The following is a 7,873-nucleotide window of genomic DNA, read 5'->3' as shown; positions in this document are numbered from 1 at the left end:
CCTGCCACCAGCGGGCAGCCCCTTCATTTTAGGATTAATCAAGACCCGCCTTCTCTCCCAGGCCATTGGATCCAGCCGCCTATTTCTGGGCACTGATCTCCACAACTCCAGTTGACTTTGGTTCCCCAGGGTTGTCAATCACAAAGCTTGTATCAGGTTTAAGTTTGGAGAGTGACTGGTGCTTAATGCCTCAGTCCCAAAATAGCAATATTCGACTAAATACATCTTGACGTCAGTCATAAGGTGAAAGGGAGCTGACAACATATCAATTTGGGTAGTCAACCTTCCAAAATCAAACCAACACTTTGCAGCACAAACTAAAATAAAGGACTGCGGATGTTGGAAATCTGAAACAAGAACAGTAATTGTTGGAGAAACTCAGATGGTCTGGCGGAATCTGTTGCGAGAAAAGAATTAACGCTCCGAGTTTAGTGTCCCTTCTTCAGAATTTCTGTTTTTCTGTGCAGTGTCTTTATTATGGAGTCTCTGTTGTACTCTAAAATATTTTTGCTGTTCAAAGCCACACAAACTATTATACATTATTGTTTGTATGCACATCTTTAACAATAAAGTAAGTGTATCTCGTAAATCACTTCCTTTCTGTAGCTGTCTATTTGATTCTCAAATGGATATTTTCACAAACGTACAGTCTTGCGTTAAAGTTGTTATTGAGGAAGTTACGAATATCAGCACACGTCTGCCTTGCATGTCATCTCCACAAAATCAACCTCAAAACATCAGTCATGGCCAAGGATTGAGAAAGGAAATAAAACTGGCCCCAACATCTCAATAGCTGATGGTATTCAGGTTTTAATATTCTGCAGCAATTTCATCACTACCCTTAAACTTAACCAGCTCCTTATGTTCAAGGCTTCCAACATTCAAGGCAATGGGCCTATTAGATGGAGAGATAGTGCAGACCTGATGGCCAAAGGGTCTCTTCTGTACTATAGGATTCTATGATTCGCCCATGTTAATGACTTAGATAATAGGATAAAAAGTCACACCCAGATTTGCTGATGGTACAGAGATGGATGGTATTTTAAGTAGTGTAGATGGAAGTACAAAACTACAAAAATGTATTGAGAGTTAAATGAATGAGAAAAATTGGGGCAAATGGATTAAATGTAGAAAAATGGAGGTTGTCCACTTTGAATGTACAAGTTATAGAACAGGGTCCTTTCTAAGTGGTGGGAAGTTAAAAATAATGGATGTTCATAAAAACTTGAGGTCTGGGTAAATAGATCACTAAAATATCTTGACACAGAATACAAACAAAAAGGCTAATGAATGCTCGTCTTTGTATCTAAGTTATTAGGATGCCAGAGGATAGAAGTCATGTTTCAGCTATACAAAGTCATGATTAGACCATATCTTGAGGAAGAGAACTGTATCTTAAAAAGTGTATACTGGATTGGAAGGAAGTTGACCAAAATGATATCTGTACTCGAAGCATTAAATTACAAGATTATATGAACTGTTCCTCAGAACTTAGAGGATAAAAGGCTGATTTGTTCTAAGTTTTCAAACTATGAAGGGGAACAGGAGAAAGTGAGGTCTGCAGATGCTGGAGATCAGAGCTGAAAATGTGTTGCTGGAAAAGCGCAGCAGGTCAGGCAGCATCCAGGGAACAGGAGAATCGACGTTTCGGGCATAAGCCCTTCTTCAGGCATAAGCCCCTGAACGTCGATTCTCCTGTTCCCTGGATGCTGCCTGACCTGCTGCGCTTTTCCAGCAACACATTTTCAGCTATGAAGGGGAACAGAGAATGGATAAAGAAAAACATTTTGCCGATTGGAGGGTACAGGTCAAGGCGAATAGATTGTTTGGTTGATTCCTTTATTGTCATATGTACCAAAGTACAGTGAAAAGCCTTGTTTACTAGCAGTACAGGCAGATCATAGTTAGCAAGGATGTACAGATCATACATGTTACATTGCACAGGGCATGTACTAGGCAAGATCCACATTAGCAAGTTCAGCACGAATTGAGGCTAGAGAGTCTGTTCATCAGTATAATAACAGCCAGGAAGAAGCTGTTCCTGAACCTGCTGGTGGATGTGTTCAGGCTTCCATATCTTCAGACTGACGGAAGTAGTTGCAGGAGATCATTACCAGGGTGCAATGGGTCTTTGATGTTCGCAGCCTTTTCATGGCAGCGAGCCACATAAATGGAGTCCATAGATTGGAGGTTGGCTTCCATGATGATCTGGGCTGTGCACACCACCTTCTGTAGTTTCTTACAATCCTGGGCAGAGCAGTTGCCATACCAGGCTGTTATGCATTCGGACAGTATGCTTTGAATGGTGCATCTGTAGAAGTTGGTGAGGGTCTGTAAGGACATACCAAATTTCCTGAGCTGCCCGAGGAAGAGGCATTGTTATGTCTTCTTGACCACTGCATCTACGTGGGATGTCTAGGACAGATTGTCAGTTATCGACACTGAGGAACTTGACACTTTCTACTTTCTCAACCTCAGTTCCATTGGATGTAGATGGGGACGTGTCCTCCTTTCTTTCTGAAGAATAGTAAAATAATTAGCGCCAAAAGTGAAAATAAGAAATACTTCTACACAAAAAGTGGTACAGGTTTGGAGCATTTTTCCTCCAAACTAACATTTGTGCTTGTGACTTAATTAAATTTAAATCTGAAATGTTTTTCACAACCAAAAGGTGCTAAAGATCGTAGTTGCCTTGCTGATCAGCCATATCTTAATTAAATGATGAAACTGTCTCAAAGGGCAAAACAGACTCATTCTGATTCTATATGTTCCTAAGTGATTAATAAAGTTGTTATCTCACTATAAAACTCAAATGACATCAATAATCTATTCAAGCTTGATGTTCATAGTTTGAGATATGAGTAAAACTCGTTACTCACAAGTGTGTCTAAAATGCTGCACATACATCACCCTTAAATTCTTTCTCAAAGAACCAACAGTAACGATTTTAGAAGTTGAATATCTTTCAACTTCATTATGTCACAATACCTTCACCACTCAGGCTATAATAAATCTTGAAATAAAATGCTAAGTATTCTAAATCTGAGAATGTTAAGAATTATAAATTGAATAAAATCACCAGCATCTGTTTTCCATATTATCTAATCAATCTGTTCAGACATGTTTGGAATTGGAGCAGGTAGCACTTGAGCCCAGAGTTTTCTGGTCCAGAGATCAGAACACTACCATTGTGCCACAAGAGCCCACTCACCGGTAAATGCACCATTTCTAATTAAAAATAACATGATAGACTTTAAATTATGACCTAGTTAAAGAACTCAGCTGATGTCCATGACTTTGATTTCATTGTCTGATGTCATCCAAAATTACTGCCTTATTTTCATTGCCTTCCATCTATTTTTATATGTATATATAGTTAGATTAACATTGCTGTACTTTTAGAAGGGGAGGGTGGAGAGAATAATTGGGAAGACGACAAGTTACTCACAAATCAAGTTTACCTGATTGCATAGTGCAAGCATGTATGTTTTGATAGAATCTGCAAGATATAATTTTCTAACCCTGATCTTTAAAATCCTAATATGGTGAATAGTAGTCAGTCACTTGAAGGTTGTTATTAAAGATTCAGTTTTTAAACAAGTTTTTTTTTCTCCAAAGTGCTTTCAAAAGTTCTGATCAGTATAATTGGAGACGAATATTGCTTGGTGAGAAGTCAGTCTGAGACCAGCAGAGACTGAGTGACATCTGTGATTCTGCAATATCATTTTGGTGTTTAAGATGTGAGCAACAAAGTTTCAAACATCAATTTTGTGAAAGGCAATGCAGACGAACAATCTGTTACTACCTACCTCTTCAGGGAGAATGTACATTTTGGAAACTTGTAAATAGATGATTTGACTTGAAGCTTGAAGACAATAGATTGTACAAGTAATGTCACTGGGATAATAATTCAGAACTTCCAGCTAATCTTCTCAGTACATGTGGTCATATATCACCATGCAGATAATAAAACTTAAAGACAATGTTAAAAAGGAATGAAATTTAGCCAGACACCATGTCAATACTTTCAATTGTTATAAACACCAACTCGTTCACTAATCTTCCATCCTTACTTGGTCTGGGCCATATGTGATTCCAGACCCGTGACAATGGTATTGCCTCTGGTCAATTAGGTAATAAATGCTATCCTGGCCAATAATGTCAAATCCCATGAATGAATAATTAAAAACAAAGTTTGGAATAATATCACAGAAATGCTGCACCAAATCTCTGAAAAAGCCACTAAATGGTGCCATTGCCTCACAGCCCTGCATTTTTCTTCACTTTTACTGTCATTCGAAACTGCTTATGAAAATTGTTGTCCATAATTAACTGACCCACAGCAACGTCATATTGTCATCACTTAAAAGGAAATATAAACATATTCAAAATGGAAGGATGTACAACTTCAAATTCAAAATCCAAAATGTTTAGCCTTTATACCTTCCACAATAACCGTCCAAGGAATTCTGCAGCTAAGATTTATGTAACCGCATTCTCATCTGCACCTTTGAAACCCTAGTCCCCATTCATACTCTTTCACCCAAATCAATCCTCAATTACAGTTGTTATCTGTAAGTGCAAGAGTCACTGGCTTCATTTAATATGGTGGACAATTGATAGAGTCCTGCTCTCCTCTGTCAGGACTGATCAGATTCAAAGATCACCTGAGAATTAATAGACAACTCTAGACTTATTTCCCCATTTCAAACTACTTTCTTAAAATTCTTTCTCCTGTCTTCTTCAGCCTCACCTCCAACAAGTGCAAGGGAATCAGTGACCTCTTTGTCAATATGATGGAGATCCAAACCTCTGTTTCCATCTTTCCCATGGCCATTTGCAGAGTTTGAGTAGCTGAGCAGACCATCGTCCTCAACTATGGTTCCAGGTTAAGCAAGGCATCGAATTTAAAATTATAACCTTATTTTCATGTTCTTCCATGGTCTAACTCACTTTAATCTCCACCAATCCTGCAATATTCCAAGGCTTTTGTACTCCTCCAATTGTAGTCTGTTGAACACTTCACATCTTCATTGACCAAGGACCTACCCTCAGCAGATTCCCCCCTAAAACTCTCCACCTCTTTTCTTTTGTCCTTTAATAGACTGCTCAAAATGTAGCCTTTTGGCTAAACTTTAATATGCCTTTTGTGACTGGCTATTTGATCCTGTTTCATAGTACCGCTGTGAAGTACCTTGTGTTATTTTCCTACGTAAAGATTTGATATTAGATAATCAGGAAATCTTCCTGCAAAGCCAGCAAAAGACATATGGCCAGACTTGAAAATCGTGCAGTGATCAGCCCATCCAGTTCCTGAGAATGTCTGTGGGTTAGAAGAGCCTAGGATCAGTTCCCATAATGAAAACCTTTATGCAGCAGTTATTCAAAAACTATCCAATGATCAGGAGAATTCCTCATTTGTCTTTCAAATATTCAGTAACCATATACTCTAAGACTCCAGCCAGTGACAACTGGAAATTTTCTGATGCAAATCCATTCCTAAGTCTACTTTCACGTTTTATTGCTATCTTCTTCTGTTGCTAAATATTGCAAGAGAAACAACAGATTTGATGGGTGCAGCTACATTGTTACAATCCTCATTGAAATTGATAACTTAAAAAAAAAAATGGTTATCTTCCAGTGACTGACTGAAAGGATCATACAAGATTTCAAGGTTCAAGATCAGTGTTTATTGTCCAGCCCTATTCGCCTTGGAAACGACGGTGGTGAGCCAGCTTTTTGAACTTCTCAAGTCTATTGCTACACTAACAATGCTTGTCACAAAGCTAGTCCCTTTCTTTCTAAAAGCAGTTCCTTGGCTCAAGGAGACTGTCCTTGGTTTTTCTCAGAGGGGCAATAAACCGGGCCAGACTCCAATCAGTCTGGTTTGATACAGATGAAAAGGACTTTGAGAGGCCTTTTGTTTGTATGTAAACAGATGAGACTTCAGGCCAAAGTGATCATGCTTTAGAAGTGACCTGTATAAAGAGAGGGGAGTGGTCAGCTCTATAGCTGAGCTGAGCAGTTTTAATTCAGTCTTGAACTGGGAAGTTCAATAGGGAGCAGTGTGGAAACTCTTTTCTGCCCTTCAACTTCAACCTGTAAGCATGTGTCCCATTTATATCTGGTTTTAAAGGGACTTTACTTATTGAGTTGTGTGTATTCGGAACAGTATAATTAAGTCTAGCTGGATAGGTTGAGTTCTGTAGGGGTTCTTTATTCTGTTCTTTGTGTTTCATTGTGTAATTTTGTGAATAAATTTTTGTGAATTTTAAAATCTAGTAGCTATCTTACTTTAGGTAATTTTCACTGTGGCAACACTGCACTAATACTGGAAGGAGTGAATGTGGAAAATAGTGGATGGAATGTCAACAAAGTGAGCTGCTTTGTCCCAGATGGTGTCAAGCCTCCTGGGTGTTGCTGGCAATGGAGTATACTTCATCACATTCCTGACTTGTTTTGTCAATGGTGGAGAAAGACTGTGGAGCCAGGTCAGATAGACACTGCAGATTTCTCAACTGCAGACCTGCTTCAGCAGCCAATGTATTTGACAGGCAAGGATTATATTTTTGGTCACTACTACAGCTTTAAATCTCAGAAATGCTCTAGCATATGTGGAGATGGTTAGATTCTCTTGTTGGAGATGAGCATTGCCAGGCACTCATGTGGTGCGAATGTTACGAGCCACATCAGGCTGGATGTTGTCCATGTTTTGTTGTAGGTGGGTTACAGACTGTGTTTAAATACAGTTATACTTGGAAGCATAGCACCTACACTTACTTATAGCAGACGTTGTGGAACAAAATTTGCTAACTGAGAATCCTGCACTCACTCCCTATCAGAACTGTGGGTATACCTGTACCACATGGACCATAGCAGTTCGAGAAAGCAGCTTACCACCACCTTCTGGTGGGCAATTAGCAATGGGCAGAAGTGTGCTGGCCTAGCCAGTGATACCCATGTCCCATTTGTGAATTTTTAAAAACGTGATAGACTAAGCATGAGTGAGCCACATTTTTAGTAAGGATCCTATTTCAAAATTCTTACTGAGAGAGAGTGTTTAACTTGTGTATAGAATGGGATCATAGTAAGAGATCACACCCATATCTGTGAAGTTGCAAACAATGCTAAACACAGTCCAGTGTTCGTCCCAACCTCTGCCCTTATAACAAAAGGGAAGGTCAATGCTAAAACAGCTCAAAGATCAGCATTTCATCCACTAGCCTAAACATTTCTCTGTTCAGCCATCAATGCACTGCAGCTGCAATGCATTCCGTCCACAGGGTGTACTGCCACAGTTCACACACACCTTTTTCATCGAGCACGGTGACTACACTCACCATGAAAAACAAAAACAGGGTCTGCAAGAAAACACCATCACTGTTCAATGTCTCTCTCAGTCAACACTGTCCTCCTAAGGAAATGTGTCATTGCCCCAATATTTGTTGGGTCAGCAACTTGAAACTCCTGTTTAACAGTATAATAAAGGGACTGACAGCAAGGTACAGAGAAATTTAAGAAGAAAACTCATCACTATTCTTTTCAGGGAGACTAGGCATTTGTAATAAATACCAGCTTTGGCAGTATGCTGAGAATGATTTTATATAAAGAAAAAAACCATACAGAAACACAGCTGAATGTCTGCAGCTGCATTGCTTAGTTGTGTCTCATTGTCAGCAGTAGCTTAGTCATGAGTGCTCTCATTTATAAGTCAATTCAAATCCAAGGAATTGAGCACAAAGTTTGGACTAACATTCAACTACAAAACTGCTGTGTTGTGGGAGCTCTGTCTTTTGGATGCCATTTAAACCAATAACCCATCTGCTTTATACTTCTGTTTGTTCACTGTTGCTGGGTCAAAATCCTAGAATTC

Source organism: Chiloscyllium plagiosum, unplaced genomic scaffold (genome assembly GCF_037043375.1).
Source record: "Chiloscyllium plagiosum isolate Xiang-an unplaced genomic scaffold, Cpla_swu_hap1 HiC_scaffold_22, whole genome shotgun sequence".
NCBI lineage: Eukaryota > Metazoa > Chordata > Chondrichthyes > Orectolobiformes > Hemiscylliidae > Chiloscyllium > Chiloscyllium plagiosum.
Note: the sequence above shows the minus strand (reverse complement) of the source record.